The sequence below is a fragment of the Dioscorea cayenensis genome, chromosome 2 (assembly GCF_009730915.1).
Source record: "Dioscorea cayenensis subsp. rotundata cultivar TDr96_F1 chromosome 2, TDr96_F1_v2_PseudoChromosome.rev07_lg8_w22 25.fasta, whole genome shotgun sequence".
NCBI classification, from domain to species: Eukaryota; Viridiplantae; Streptophyta; class Magnoliopsida; order Dioscoreales; family Dioscoreaceae; genus Dioscorea; species Dioscorea cayenensis.
The window spans coordinates 12,329,389-12,346,597 of NC_052472.1; the positions used below are offsets into that span (position 1 = coordinate 12,329,389).

The window sequence follows — 17,209 nt, forward strand, 5'->3', positions numbered from 1 at the left end:
CGGGGCGTGAAAGTCCCACACGGGTGCACAACAACTCTCAAAAAATTCAACTTAGAGAGGCGTCCAGATGCTTTCTAAACATACACCATGCATTGTAAAAATGAAAATTCACAATAAAGATATTTAGTGTATGAAAAACAATAATTGGCGAAGGAAAGAGATAAAAAGGTTACCGATGAAATAAATTCAAAAATTCTGAGAATCGGCACGATATGCGACGAAAAATCCTCCAAAACAACGATGATCGGTCGAGAAGATGATCAGAGGTGGTTTTTAGGCGATTGGAGATGAGGGATGAGACAATTCAAAAGGTTTTTAAAGAAAAATCGCGTCTCTTGGAATTCTGTGCATCCACACGGGCGTGTGGAAATTACCCACACCCGTGCACCCCACAGGAAAGCTTCAAAAGGGCAGGTGCACGCCCCTGGGCGCTCTCGGGAAAAACTCTCACTAACTCTGAATGATCTCCCACGGACGTGCGGAAAATACCCATGGCCGTGCGCCCGACCCACAGGAGCAGCCGCATACCCTTGTGGCTTCTCTGGACATCCTAGAAAAATACCAAGTGTTTTACACGCCCGTGCGGAAATTCCGCACTGGCATGGACATTCACATGCCTAACTCATAGGGGCAGCCACACGCCCCTATGTTTTCTCGGGATGCAGAGAACTCCTCTGCAAAGTTTCGCACGGGCGTGCGGAAATTACCCATGCCCGTGCGTGGTTCACAAGGTCGCCCACAGGGGCGAGTCCATGCCACTGTGTGCTCTCGGGATACTCCACTCAACTCTGCAGGAATTCACACGCCTGTGCGGAAATTACCCATGGGCGTGTGACAATCGCATGGTCGTTCACAGTGGAAACCGCACGCCCCTATGCCTTCTCTGGATGAGCTCGTAATACAAATCCACGGGCGTGCGGAAATTTCACACACCCGTGTGTCTTCACCGGATGCCTTAGAAAAATCTGCAGGCTCTGTAGAAGATTTCTGAACATGTTTCCACACTCAGAGCCTGCTCTATTATGCAATTTTTACTAGTGAAGAACATGAAATAGAGCTCAAACGACCAAACTTCGCCAATTCCCCATGAAAACACACAATGACTTTAAAACCCACAATAAAATCGCAGCACAAGCATCATAAAAATCAAGACACCAACACTTAATAATTTATTCATGCAAACAACCTAACTAAAATAAGAAAATAGTAAACATTTGGGTTGCCTCCCAAGAAGCGCTTGTTTTACGTCACTAAGCTTGACGTACCTTGTCTTACCTCACGGGGGTTCATGAATGACAGTTACCCTCTTACGCATGACTTGAAAGAATGATGTGCAAAGTCTCTTGAGAGTAGAGGGTGTATTATCGGGTTGATTGCTTCCCCACAAGTGTACGGGATCGCCAAGTAATACCTCGCGTGAAGACACGAGGATCGTATTCCACGGGGCTAAGGATCTCCTATTACTCCTTCTCGACCTATTATCTAGCCTAAGATCTCAAGTGATGGATTTTTACTCTACTAAATGTAATTAATGCTAAAACGAGATTATGACCAAATTAGAGAGAACAAGCAATAAGAAAGCAAGAAAATCAATGAGATGCAAAGGCCTATGGATGAGAATCCCATTGAGGGGTTATCATGCAACATGGACGATGATCTAAAGATGCAAGGGTTAAATAGACCATGCGATTCCAAGATTAGAACAACCCCAATTTCTCGGCGATTGAACTCTAATCCCATACGAACATAGATAGGAATTTCTTCCAAATCCACATTCCTACGATTGCATTAAAAACGAGGAAATCTCACTTAGGAATAAACCTACTCTTCTTCGGATTAAACCTACATGGAGGGCTACCAAACACCCAATTTCTCGGTGTGATGATACAAGTATCCCCTTCTAATCCATTCATGATCTAATACATGTGAGCAAGTCACATCTACATGCATTACTCATAAAAGAGCTACGGATTTCTCCTTAGTGTAGCACTTAGCATGAAAACAATGGATTAAATCTCAAAATTACCGAAATATGGAATTAACAAGTTATCATCCAACATACATGATAAAACCCCCTAAGGTTCACCAACACCCGGTGCCCGTGGGGATCTAGTGTGTCATCATCCCACAATAAGCAATACAAACAAACAAAACATGAAACAAAAGCATAAATGACACTCCCTAGATGAAATGGTGAAGGAGGAGGTGAAGAATGTGCCAAATGATGCTTTCCCGACCAAAGTAGTGCCAAATGACACTTCCTCTAGCCGTGGGTCTCCTTCCTTCAAATTATGGTAAATTTCCCCTTAAATGATGTTGCCTTGTTGCCTTGAGAGTCTTGGACCTTGAGCTTGAATGATCTTCTAGCTTCCTTGCCCTTCTTCTCCTCCCCAAGGTAGCCCAAAATCTCCCAAGTGATCTCCCCAAAGTATGCCCAGAAAAAGGTCTAACAAAAGGTCCTTTTTCTGCCCTAAAATTTAGTATATATACCCCCCGAGTCATACGGGTCGTATGGGGGTCATATGGGGGTCGTATGGGGGTCGTATAGCACTCAAAAACCCTAGATTCATGTTCCATACAGGGTGCATACGGCCTCCATATGGCCCCGTATAATGGGTAGTATGGAAATCTGGGCAGACACTCCGAATCATTCCGCTGCTACAGTGCATACGGCCCCCATACTAGGTAGTATGGGGGTAGTATGAAATTCTTGTTTTCTTTTCTTTTCACCCAAATGATATCTTCTTGTTCTCCATGGCTTCCTTATGCCCTACAAAGCAAATAGTATACAATTAAGCACAAAACAGGCAACAAACCTCACAAAATACATGCAAAGTGAATACGATATATATATGAAAACACCTGCATTTAGACACTTATCAAATATCCCCACACTTAAGCGTTGCTTATCCCTAAGCAAACAACTCATGAAAAACAAAGAGACTGAAAAGTGGCTAAATGCATTACCTCTGTCATCCAGCAAATATAAGATTCCAAAAGCAATGGACAATGATACATAGATGTTGAGTCATAGTCAATAAGCATAATAAAAATATCCTGTCTCACCCCTTATATGTCTGTGTCATGTAAGTGAATCTTATATCTCATTTGCCCTGATCTGGTCTAGCCTAAGGACCTCAATCAGTATAGCTCTAGATGCTAATCACTCCACATACAAAGAACACTATGTCTTAAACTACTAAGTGCTACTTCAATGGCCAGATAAGATCCTTCTAATTCAATACCTTGAAACTAAGTCCACTTTCTACTCAAAACCTTTGGTAGGTACTCAAAAAGATCACTAGGTTTTATTTTCATTTCATAATTCATTTCTTTTTTTCGAGCCCGACTAACGTAGACTGCAAGAAAATCATTTTGAAATCTTTCTAGAGGATGCACATGCTGGTTAGGCACAAAAGCCACCCAACAACTCGATTACAGTCCACATAGACGCATTCATGCTTCAATAGCAGAGGAATACTGACATAGACTCATTTTTTTTTTACATTCACCCTAGATCACATCTTCAAAGTACACTACATGCCACAAAACTAGGATTAGCTCAACAAGACTTAGAAGTTCTTAAGAGTCCATTGAAGGAAAGAACTTAGTGTTCTAAGGCCAAGTACTCAAAGTAGTGTGTTACGCATACAAGAGAGTTAGAGAGTAGTCACACTGGCTATTCCCAGGGCATCGACAAAAAAATTCAGTGCACATGACAATACTAGGGGTAAAACAGGATTCAATAAAGCATAGAAACAAGTAACTCACATCAATCATTAGTCCAAGCTAAAAGAATCTTTCAAGAATGAACAAAGCCGTCATAGGTAACACTAGCATGTAGCAAATGATCCTAATGCATGAAATACACCCATCCCCACACTTAGTGTTGTACATTGCCCTAAATGTACACTAATCATGATATGCATGCAAGATGAAGCAATGCAAATAATAAAGGAGGGTGAAAACAAACTCCCCGGTTCAACTTGTGCTCGCCGTGAGGTATGACTTGACAAAAGGTGTGGTGAGCAATACATGTCTCGTTCGACCTCCATTGAGAACTAGGGAAGCTCACCAAATTCCCTCAATGCCCTACGGGGCAAAAAGGGGACATCATCATTCCACAAAAATTTACAAATGAGAGATGGGGAGTAATCACGCAAAAACTAAAACAAAATAAAAAAAGAACACAAAAACTAGAAAATAAAGTCTAAAAAATAAAATAAAGTCTCCATGCTTATCCTTGTCCTTAGAATTAGGTCTCTCATCACAACATGACAACTTGTTCCATGTGGTCACCCATGTGGTGCAAATATCACTCCATGGTTGATTGTCAATTTCTTCATCCACAACATTCCTAAGAAACATGAAAAACCTAATCAAGCATAGAGGAATCCAATATAATTCAAAATTTAGTGCATGGGATGAAGAAACAATGAAAAATATGATGTATCATGTCCATACGCCCGTATGGGGGCCGTATGGTACTGTTTATTTCGAAAGAACCTCCCCAAAAACATGAAAATCGAAAAACTTTTTAGATAAATTCAAGGGAGACTTCATCCATAACAATCACACCATACAAACCAAGCAAAATTTTAAATAAATTCCACACAAAAGCTCCAAGAATGCCCAAGAAGCGAAAAAGATAAAACTAGGGCATTGAAAAAGCATACCGATGAAATCTTGAGAAAACTAGCGTTAAACTTGAGGAAAACTACTAGATCGATGTCTTAAATGGATGAGGAGAATATTTAGGAGAAAAAATGAGGAGATTTGGCTAAGAAATGAGTGAGAAAGAAGAGAAAAAATCGGTGGAAAAAGAGAGAAAAGAAGAGAATGGAAGAAAGAGAAGAGAGAAAAGAGAGAGGAAGGTTAAATGGGCTAGAACCGAGCCATATGGCCCCCATACGACCCATATGGGGGTTGTAAGGCCTGAGAAGCCTTCTCGGGTGTTCTGGATGGTGTCACAGATGGCCCAGTATGGGGGGCCGTATGGGGGGCCGTCTAGGACAGAGCCGAGGCTCTGTTTGGTGCCTCAAATGGCACAGACGGCCTCCATACCGGTTATGGATGGCCGCATGACTATAATTTGCTCTCTAAACCCCAAAATCCTTCTTTAAATGATGTAAAAATGAAATAGCAAGTTCGAAGACTTCTCCAAAAATGAATGAAATGAATAAAACAATAATTTAGAGCATGAATTGACACCTAAACATGAGTTTCTCAAGAAGTTGCACAAATACACCACAATTAAATCGATGAGAACAATGTGCCAAGTGAGTGAGCATGAACTTATTCAAGCACAAGCAAGTCTAAGAAATACGAAAATTGAAATGAACTAAGACCTCAAGTATGAAAAATGCAAGAAAACACCCCTGAATGCTTGGGTTGCCTCTCAAGAAGCACTTGTTTAACGTCACAAGCCTGACGTACCTTTTTCTTACCTAAGGAGGCTTGAAAATGGTGTGTTCATCCTGACTAGAAGTTTCATAAGAACCACCAAGAAATACGAAACATACCTTATGGGATGGTATTAAATTGAAGGCCAAGAATGAGTTACCTTTTGGCCTCCACGGTAAGAGCTTGGGACGGTAATTGTGCAATTGAAACTTTGGCGGATCCTTAGATGGTTTGAACCTCCTCCCCATTTCTTCTTTGGTCCCGACAAGAATTCCATTTATTACCCCACCACAAAGTGGCTTGGGCCTCCAAGGAAAAAGCTTTTGTCGAGAGTTGTTTAAGCTCGGCATGGGTGGATCATTGGACGGCCTCAACCTCCTACCCACATTTTCTTCCTCGACTCTTGGAAAGTTTCCTTGGATCATCAAAAAGAGTTGCTTGGGCTTCCAAGGGAACAAGTTTGGTTGAGAACTTGTGAAGCTTTGCATAGGTGGAACAATTGGTGGCTTTGACATCCTATCCACAATTTTTTTATCAACCATTGTGTGATGAACTTCAAGTGCTCATAACATTTGCTTGGGCCACCAAGGAAAAAATTTTTGGTTGGGAATTGTCCAAGCCCGGCATTGGTGGGTCCAAGGATGACATTGGTTTCCTCCCCACATCTTCAAATATAATTCCCGGAATTTTGTTTTTGCACTTGACTAAAATTGATGGATGGATGGAAAAATCTATGTTAAGGAAAGTAGCATCTTCACATGTGGTCGATATTGAGTTTCTTCTACTTCCTCGCATGTTTTCATGGCCATGATGCAATCCTCCCCTTTTCCTTCTTCAATTTCACGTTGAGGTGAAACCTCTACCATTTGCTCAAAAGGTATTGATGCTACATCATTTGCTTCTTCCACCTCCAACACCTCAATATGAGCTTCCACTACAATCTCATTGATTTTCTCTACATTTCTTGTGGTATTTTCAAATAGGGCTTCAAAAGATGGTGGCAATTTGACCGATTCTTTGGAATACTCTCCCATCTTGTTTTCCATACTTTGAAGAGATTGTTGGGCATTAAAATTTTTGGCATTCATAGTTTCAAGTTCGCCATCCGCATACATCATGAAACTTGCAAAAACATCTTGTGTATTGAATCCCCAACGACTAAGTTGGTTACTACGGTCGACTGGAGGTTGGTAATGCCACGGTTTTTGAAAGGAGGGTTCCTGTAGCAATCCTTGGTGAGGGTAATACCATTGTTGAGTATGATGATGTGTTAAAGAACTTTGGTGCCCTTCCCAATTTGGATTGTAACCTTGGCTTTCTTGTATGGCAAGAAATTTTTTTATCTTTTCTGGAAGTGCAAAAATTTTGGCGGCCAACAATCGTTCTTGAAAATCCATGGCCCTGTGTCAACATGTAAAACTAAAATCAATAAGCTAACAAAGCAAACAATTAAGAAGGAAAATAAATAAATATGGACAAAAGGGGTAAAAGAAACATAGAAAGAAAAATATTTACAACAGAAAAGATAAATGGCTAGAGTAATAATCTAAAAGTTTCCTAGAATTCCTTAAGATCCCCGGCAACGACGCCAAAAACTTGATTGCTTCCCTGCAAGTGTACGGGATCGCCAAGTAATACCTCATGTGAAGACACGAGGATCGTATTCCACGGGGCTAAGGATCTCCTATTACTCCTTCTCGAGCTATTATCTAGCCTAAGATCTCAAGTCATGGATTTTTAATCTACTAAATGTAATTAAACCTAAAACGAGATTATGACCAAATTAGAGAGAACAAGCAATAAGCAAGCAAGAAAATCAATGAGATGCAAAGGCCTATGGATGAGGATCCCCGTGAGGGGTTATCATGCAACATGGATGATGATCTAAAGATGCAAGGGTAAAATGGACCATGAGATTCCAAGATTAGAACAACCCCAATTTCTCGGCGATTGAACCCTAATCCCATACGAACATAGATAGGAATTTCTTCCAAATCCACATTCCTACGATTGCATTAAGTATGAGGAAATCTCACTTAGGAATAAACCTACTCTTCTTCGGATTAAACCTACATGGAGGGCTACCAAACACCCAATTTCTCGCGTGTGATGATACAAGTATCCCCTTCTAATCCATTCATGATCTAATACATGCGAGAAAGTCACATCTACATGCATCACTCATAAAAGAGCTACGGATTTCTCCTTAGTGTAGCACTTAGCATGAAAACAATGGATTAAATCTCAAAATTATCCAAATATGGAATTAACAAGTTATCATCCAATATACATGATAAAACCCCCCCAAGTTTCACCAGCACCCGGTGGCGTTGGGTGTCTAGTATGTCATCATCCCACAACAAGCAATACAAACAAACAAAACATGAAACAAAAGCATAAATGACACACCCTATATGAAATGGTGAAGGAGGAGGTGAAGAATATGCCGAATGATGCTTTCCCCGCCAAAGGAGTGCCAAATGATGCTTCCTCTAGCCGCGGGTCTCCTTTCTTCAAATTGTGGTAAATCTCCCTTTGAATGATGTTGCCTTCTTGCCTTGAGAGTCTTGGACCTTGGGCTTGAATGATCTTCTAGCTTCCTTGCCCTTCTTCTCCTTCCCAAGGTCGCCCAAAATCTCCGAAGTGATCTCCCCAAAGTATGCCCAGAAAAAGGTCTAACAAAAGGTCCTTTTTCTGCCCTAAAAGTTAGTATATATACCCCCCGAGTCATACGGGTCGTATGGGGTTCGTATAGCACTCAAAAATCCTAGATTTGCAGTCCATACGGGGTGCATACTGCCTCCATACGGCCGCGTATACTCGGTAGTATGGAAATCTGGGCAGGCACTCCGAATCATTCCTCGCATAGATGCATACAAATTTCTATACTCGGGTAGTATGGGGGTAGTATGAAATTCTGTTTTCTTCTCTTTTCGCCCAAATGATATCTTCTTTTTCTCCATGGCTTCCTTATGCCCTACAAAGCAAATAGTATACGATTAAGTGCAAAAGGGCATCAAACCTTACAAAATACATGCAAAGTGAATACGATATATATATGAAAACACATGCATTTAGACACTTATCACGGGCTTTGGACCACCTAACAATGATACGTCCAACTTCTTCGGTTCACGTACGTCTCTAACAACCTTGGAGTGTTTCCGGTGGCGTCTCCTAGCCCTCTTCATTTTCCGGAGCACTTTCTTCAAGATCCGCGGGGTAGATGGTACTTCTTCCGTCGATCCAAGCATCATTAATTCTTCATTACCCACCTCTTGGTCGAACAAACCTTTATACAAATCTGGATTAAACATCTCCTGCATGTATTCATCAACAATCTCATCAGTAGTGTCTAGAAAATATAAAGTATCATCGAAATCGAGAGAATGCCGTATGGCCTTAGCAAGGCGGTATATGAGCTTGTCATCTCCAACTCTCAATGTGAGCTCTCCGCCATCCATATCAATCAATGATTTGGAAGTCTGCAAGAACAGTCTCCCAAGTATCAAGGGTACATCTACATCCTCATCAACATCTAGCACTACAAAGTCAACCGGAAAAATGTACTTGTCTACCTTGACAAGCACGTCTTCAATGATGCCTCTGGGATGTCGCACTGTTTGGTCCGCTAGTTGCAAAGTCATTCGAGTTGCCTAGGCTCGCCCAAGCCTAGCTTTTGAAAGAAGGTGTATGGCATGACGTTGATACTCGCCCCTAAGTCCGCCAATGTCATTTCTTCATCTAGATTGCCAATATTAAACGGAATGATGAAGCTTCCCTGGTCTTTCTTCTTGTTCGGCATGTTCTTTTGCAAACACTGCCCAGCATGAAGCATCTAGAATCACTGAACCACTTTCCTCCAACTTCCTCTTGTTAGTCAACAAGTCTTTCAAGAACTTCGCATACTTAGGTATTTGGGCCAATGCCTCAACAAAAGGAATATTGATGTGGAGTTGCTTGAACAAACTCAGGAACTTCTTGTACCGTTCATCCCCTTGGTCATTTTTCAATCTAGAAGGATAAGGGATTCTTGGCTTGAAATGTGGGGGTACCACCTCTTTCTCTTTGCTTGTTCCCTCTTCTACCTCTATAACCTTGGGTGTGTGTTCTTTTGACTTCTCACTCGGAAGCCTACCTTCAACCTCACTACCACTTCTCAAAGTAATCGCCTTTATGTGCTCTCTAGGATTGGTCTCTGTATTGCTCGGCAAGCTTCCATGTGGCCTTTCAGAGAGACTTTGCAATTTGTCCCACCTGATTTTCAAGGTTATGCAAAGAGGCGGTGTGGTTGCGAAGTGTAGCCTCAACTGATTCAAACCTAGTATTTGCAGATTGCACAAATCTAGCTAAGTGCTTCTCTAGGTCAGTCATTCGGGTTTCCAAACCTGAGACTCTGTTTTTCACCTGAGGGGCTTGTTGTTGTTGTTGGAAACCCGGTGGCCCCATGGCCTTTTGTGGACCCTGATTACTCCATGAAAAATTGGGATGATTCTTCCAACCCGCATTGTAGGTATTGCTATATGGGTTTCCTTGAGGTCTCATGCCGTTACCTACAAAATCAACATTCTCCACTGAAGAAACATCACCAATAGAAATTGGGCAATCGGAGGGAGCATGTCCTCCACCACAACCGGTGCAATTAGTCACGGCCGCCACTCTATTTGAAGTTAGAAGATCTAACTTCTTACTCAAATTCTCCACTTGAGCCACCAATGAAGTTACCGCATCTATTTCATGGAGACCGGCCACCTTTTTCTTCTCCCTAGCATTCCATTGGTAGCTGTTTAACCCCATTTCTTCAACCAACTGTCGGACCTCATCAGGGGTCTTGTAACCTAAGGTACCTCCTCCTGCCGCATCCAAGAGTTGGCTTGTACTCGGGTTCAAACCATTGTAAAAGGTTTGAACAATTATCCCATTCAGGAATCCGTGTTGTGGGCACTTCCTCAGGAGCTCCTTGAACCTTTCCCATGTCTCGAATAGAGACTCCAATTCCAACTGAACAAAGGATGAGATCTCGTTCCTAAGCTTTGCTGATTTTCGAGGAGGGAAATAACGAGCTAGAAAAGCTTCCACCATCTCCTCCCACGTGGTAATTGAGGCTCTAGGTAACGATTGTAGCCACTGCTTCACTCTCCCCTTTAGGGAAAATGGGAAGGCTCTCAATTTGATGGTATCATCCGTCACCCCATTTATCTTCAACATATCACACACTTCGAGAAAGCTCTCTATGTGACTGTTTGGATCCTCATCGGCCAAACCATTGAATTGTGTGGATTGGTGCAACATGTGGATGAATGCCGGCTTCAACTCAAAGTTTTGAGCTGTAATCGGGGGAAGCACAATACTAGATTGTGTCCCCAACATTGAAGGTCTGGCATAATCGGATAATGTTCGTTGTTGCTCATTTTGTTCTGCCATGTTTTCAGATTCTTCTACTTCCGAATCAGCTGGATTAGACTGTTCTTGCACAGGATCTTTCCCTTGTCTTCTAAGTGTACGTTCAAGCTCAAGATCTCTTTCAATCAATATTGAGGGATTCCCTCGGGTCATAACCGGAAGCTGCAACCAAAAAAGGAAGAAAAAGAAATCAGAATGATGATAGAATAAGAAGATATGAAATAGAATGTATGGTGAAATAGCTAAGAAAACAAAGTGCAAAGTATCTCTAAATGCCTATTCCCCGACAACGGCGCCAAAAACTGGACAAGATCCCCTTGCGTATATCCCGCAAGTGCACGGGTTTATCGAGTAATAATCCCGGGTGAGCGGGCATCAAATCCACAGGGAATAGGGAATAAAAATACTTAATTCGATTCTTATCTATGTGTAAGATGAATGATGATAAGTGTGACAATGATTCAATTCTCAACAATAAAAACAACAAGTAAGAGAGCAAAAGTAAAGAAAGGGGGAAAGGCAATCGATAAAGATGGGGTACTCGGATAATGCTCCGCCTAGGATAATTGTTTCAAGTGCAAGAACCCTCTATTATGCTTCCTAATCAATGCAATGGTGAGTCGTGGAAATCCTTAATTACATAGTCCCAAATCTAAGGTCAACTATGCCTAACTCTATACATGTCCCGGAGGAGAGATTAGATAACCTCTCAACCTCGCACTCGTATAGAGTTGCAATGAGCTCTAGGGATTCCAAGTGATAAATCTCTTCCTAATTATAGACCTAACCCTTTGGTCAAGGTGGAAGTCCCTAACCACGATTAAGATCTAGATACTAAGATCACCTCAACGCTTCACTCCGTTGCACGTGCAACTAAGCCACAGCGGAAGTTCATCCCTTAGACCATTCACTCTATTATGACCGCAAAGAACTCGAGGAACAGAGGTAGAATCTATAACGTCGGAGGGGAAAGGGGACGCTCCTGTACCTCACGACTCACCCTCTCAACCCTCTCCAACCTAGCTGTGTCTAACACTCGTGGTGTGTTCCTCACTCACAAGGTTATCAACGAGAACTCTCAACCCTAGTGTCACTCTAGGGGAAATGTTCATACAAACAAGCATTCAAGGTTGGAACTCATAATCAACATCAATTTATTGAAAGCATAATAAAGAGATTCAAAGAAACGAATACATCCTAGGGTTCACAAATACCCAAGTACCCACTACAGGTTTAGGTCTCCATGGAGCTAAGTACAATCAAAGAAATAGAATGTAAAAGCAATGAATCCATAATGAATCCACTATGGGTGCCCGTGAGGTTTGCTGAAATTTCACAACCCTCGGTATTGTAGTAAAACACTGTAGCATAAACACTGTAGTAAAATACTGTAGTTGAGTACTGTAGCACGGCATGTTTTCTGGGCATTTGGCTGTGAGCTTCACGGGCTCCATGCGCCCACATGGATGCCCGCATGGACTGACGGGATATAAATGAAACCGATTTTTCTAGGGCAAGAAGAAGAGTTTTTGGGAGAGTTCTTGGAGCCAATTTTCACCAGTCTTTAGGAGGCAAGATCACACGTTTTGGTGAAGTGAAATCAAAGGGAGAAGCTCGGTTTTGGCTAGATCTTCATCGATCTCTTCTTTGGGAGTTTGTAGACGACGAGCGAAGCCGCCCCCATCGCGGCGTCCTTGGAAGCATTTCCACCTAGCTTGGCTTGTCTTCCTACTTCTATTATTTGAGGTAGTTTTCTTATGCCATTTGTAGTTGTTTTCATGGACTTGTTGCTTGTATTTGTTTGCATGGACGAGTAGAGCCCAAGGTCACCGGATGCCGGTGAACCTTGGGGTGAACTTGTGTATTTGGATGATTTAATTTTGTCTATTGCAATTGTTGTGTATTTGTGATTCATTCTTGGTGCATTTGATGTGTTGCTTGCATGAGAACTCTGTAAACCAACTGTGAGGTTGTACTTGGTAGCGTGACCATCGCCCTTGTACTAGACACACCAAGTTTGGAAGGGATTCATGTACGAATACCCCGTGACCATCGGGTATTCTGTACCCCTCCACCATTAAGGCTAGACCAAGTTGTGTTCCGGCCCTAATTAGGGATTTCCCCACTTGTTAATGTAATCGTATGAGGATTTGATCAGAAGAAATTCTGTGTCAATACTTATACCGGATTAGGGGTTAATTGCCGTGACCATCGGGTTGATCTAATTTAGGAAATCTCTAGGTCCAAACCTTCAATTGCATGACATTCTTAGCATCCTTTGCACTTTAGTAACCCCTAGGTAATCCGCATCCGTGACCATTTCATTCCCCTGATTTTATACCCCTACCTTATCATAGACTCCATTTGTAGTTCTTTTATTTCAAGTAATAGATTAGAGAAACCCTTCGAATCATTCGGCTAGACAATACGCAAAGAGAAAGTAAGAGTAGATTCTTGGGCCCAGGGAATACGACCCTCTCGTGCTCGCACGAGGGGTATTACTTGACGACTCCGTGCACTTGCGGATCGCTCACCAATGGACAAAAGAATACTAAAATCGGGGCTGATTCAGCTTTAAATAGTGCTAGAATCGGGTGACTACACGGGCGCGGATGCTTCACGCGCCCGTGCGGAATTTCCACACGGGCGTGCGGAATTTCCACAAGCCCGTGTAGATTCTCTGAACTTCTATTTTCTCGGCCGGCTGTAAACAGTGCTACTACAGTGCTCTACTACAGTATCCGGCCTGAATAGCTTCCCGAATCCATACTTTCATCGGAGTAACTCAAACGGGCACACGTTCACGTCGTGGATAACTTGCTTCTTCAATGATAGGCAAGTCGGTAGAGCTCTTGTTCTATGTGCATAAGTCGGAATGCTCGAGTGTGACTGCCTTTGTGCCCCTCCAAATGGATGTGCCAAACTCGAATACGATGAGGTTGGCACACACTCTAGCATCTCACATCGACCTATGTCTTCGCGTTTGAACCTTAGCAAGATTTCCTCCAAAATCGGTGCATTGTAATCCACATTGGCTTCTTTTCTTCATACTTGGCCTCACAACCCTACCTGCACGAAAGTAACATAAAAACACACATATTAGTGTAAAAACCTGAGAAAAGTAATGCTCAACATAAGGAATGAACGCTTCGCATTCATATCGCACAAGCACTTATCACTCGGCCTTAGGTTCACCAAAGCATGCAAGGAGAGCATTCTAAATGTAATGGAAATTTCAACACTAAATACGAAAAATCAATGCTCTTGCTAAAAACTCGAATAAAAATGGACAACAAACGCGAAATAGTGTAAGTGTAAGTAAACTCACTCAATTCAACCCATAGTATACTCCTCAAAGTTCTAAGTGTAAGGGACTTATTTATCTACAAAATATAACAAAATAAAAAGATGGTAGTAGCTTCACAAATCCTCTAAGGTAGCCCTTTCCCAAGCGGTTGCAAAGGTGGCTTTCACACTTTCGAGGTGGTAGCTCTTTCTACCGGGGGTGGTAGCTTTCACTCATTGCATGAGGTAGCCCTTTCTCTCATTAGGGCATAACTAGTATCCGACTTATGAGAGTAGCTTTATACTTCATAGGTGGTAGCTCTTTCCACCAAAAATGCACAACTAAACAATAAATCTATTTATTATTTTTTTTTCTTTTTCCAATTTTTTTTAGCAAAAAAAAAAGACACAAGAAACAAAACTAATTAGTCACTTAAACAACGAACTTGAGTTTCCAAAAGAGTTTCATGAGTGAGTAGTGCAACAAGTATCAATTGGGCAAAAATTCCTAGAAATTCAAGAACAATCTAGAGCATGAAAACGTTCAATGTTAAAATTCTCCTAAACTTGAGAATACAATCATTAAACCTAAGGTGAACCGCCATTGGCTAAGTGAACATGTATGTCAATCAAAATTTATATAACGGACATGTGCAATGTGAACTTCCCCCACTCTTAAGATGTACATTACCCTCAATGTACACATGCAAGCACAATAGAAAGTAAATCAATCAAGTATATATGTGGGAGTGGCAATTGAAACAATACTCTCCTGACTCTTAGTGTTGCATTTGATGGAGCTAAATCCTTGGGAGTAAAGGTCCAACGGGTTGTGAAGCACATACAACCACATTGGCCGTGTCCATGACTAGTCCTCATTCCCCATACTGATAAGACCATCTGCACGCATACACAAGTGGGTTCAGTGAAGCTCAATAAAAACAAAAACAACTCGAGTATATAAAAGATAAGGCAATGAATACAACACGAGACAAAAATAAAAGATAAACTCATAAGGATGATCCTTTCTGAGTGTGCAAGTCTAAAATAAAATACATAAGTAAAGAAGAAAAATGTATCAAGCATCGGTGTCATCCGGTGTCAGCTCTGCTGCTGCCACTGGATAGTCGAAAGATGCTGGTGGATGAGGTGATGGTGAGGCTGGTGGGTCAGAGGGGTCCTCGGTCTCCTGATGAAAGGCAAGGATGCATCTTGCTCTAATAGCTACAGTATGGTATCAAGATGTGCCATCATCCTCGAGTACTGCGCAACCTGTAGTGTAGCAGGGCACTATAGCAACATTGTAGCAAAATACTGTAGTAGATACTATTCACAGCTGGCCGAAGGAGTTGGCCGGAGGAGCCACAGGGGCGTGTGGAAATTCTACACGCCTATGTGTTAATTCCACAAGCCCATGTGGAATATCGACAGGGGTATGTGGATTCCCGATTCTAGCCCTTTAAAAGCCGATTTCAGCCAAGATTTCAGCATTCCTTTCTCCATATTTTCCCCAACTTGAGAGAGGTCCTTTCTTCATCTTTTTCCCAACTTGAGAAAGGGCTACGGCTAGGGTTTTGAGAGATATTGGCTAGGGATTGAGAGGTATTAGTTAGTAGGAGAGCTTTCGTCGGCACCGATTCGGCGAGGTGTATCAAGGGAGGACAAAGGTACCTTTGGATGAGTGGAGGACTCTCCACAAGACCATCGTCACGACTATCAAGGGTGTTTTCTATGGATTTATTGCTTTTACATTCAGTTTTAGTGATTGTAATTAGGTCCATGGAGAGCAAAACCCCCTAGTGGGTACTTAGATTGTGAACCCTAGGATGTATTTGTTTCATTGAAACTTGTTATTATGCTTTCATTAATTGATGTTTTTATTGAGTTCCAATCTTCAATGCATTGATTGAATGAATACTCCCTTAGATTGACACTAGAGTTGAGAGTTCTTGTTGGTAACCCTTGTGAGTGAGTGACACACCATGAGAGTTAGACAAAGCTAGATTGGAGAGGGTTGAGAGGGTGAGTCAAGAGGTAGCGGAGCGTCCCCTTTCCACTCTGGTGTGATTTATTCTACCTTCAATTACCCGAGTTCTTTGCGGTCATAGTAGAGTAAACTCCACAAATTCACCATTACAACGCTTTTACTTCATTCTAAAAATAAATAATCATTCTAATTGAAGAAACGAAGCATTATTGACTAGTTTCATCGATGAAAATCATGAATTTGGGAAGGAAATCAAGGATAGGGCTTACCGTCGACTTGAGATGGGAAAGCTTTGAAAACGGCCAGAAAACCAAGTAAAATCCTTCCAAATTAGTGATATGATGTCAGGGAACAATGTAGAAGTGCTCTCAGACAACCGGAGGATATTAGGATCAAGAGGAACAATAATCCTTTTAAAAAAACTCATGCATCTTGGAGTTCTATACATCCGCACGGGCATGTGGAAATTACACACGACCATGTACCTCCACAAGAAAGCTTCACAGGGGCAGGTGCAGGCCCCTGTGTGCTCTCAAGAAAACACTCACTGTCACTGAACGCAAATACACAGGCGTGTGATAAATACCCACGTCCGTGCGGCCGACTCACAGGGGCAGCTGCATGCCCCTGTGACTACTCTGGATATCCGAGAAAAATTGCTAAGTGTTCCGCACGCCCATGTGGAAATTCCACACAGGCGTGGAAGCCCAACTCATAGGGGCAGCCGCACGACCCTGTGTCTTCTCGGGATGAGGAGAGCTCCTTTGTAAAGATTCATACGGGCATGTGGAAATTACCCACGCCCGTGCGATTTTCACAAGGTCACCCACAGGGGCGAGTCCATGCCCCTGTGTGCTTTCGGGAAAGTCTGCAAATCTCTACAGGACTTCACACGCTCGTGCATTCTATGGATGAGCTCGCAATACAAAACCACGGGCGTGTGTTAATTCCACATGTCCGTGTGTTTTCTCTGGATACTTAGAAAACTCTGCAGGCTCTGCAGAAAATTTTTGAACATGCTTACACATTGAGAGCCTGCCCAAGTATACAGTTTATACCAGTGAAAAACATGAGAAAGAGCTCAGACGACCAAAACTTCACCAAATTCACATGAAAATACACGATGAACTT

At 42.2% G+C, this 17,209-nt stretch overlaps 1 non-coding gene across 1 annotated transcript; it reads left to right on the forward strand.

The window, feature by feature from the left end:
• The first annotated feature begins 10,330 nt into the window (after positions 1-10,330).
• On the forward strand, positions 10,331-10,437 carry LOC120281043. Its single transcript, XR_005542483.1, has one exon. It is a non-coding gene; the product is annotated as a small nucleolar RNA R71 (small nucleolar RNA).
• The last annotated feature ends 6,772 nt before the right edge of the window (positions 10,438-17,209 follow it).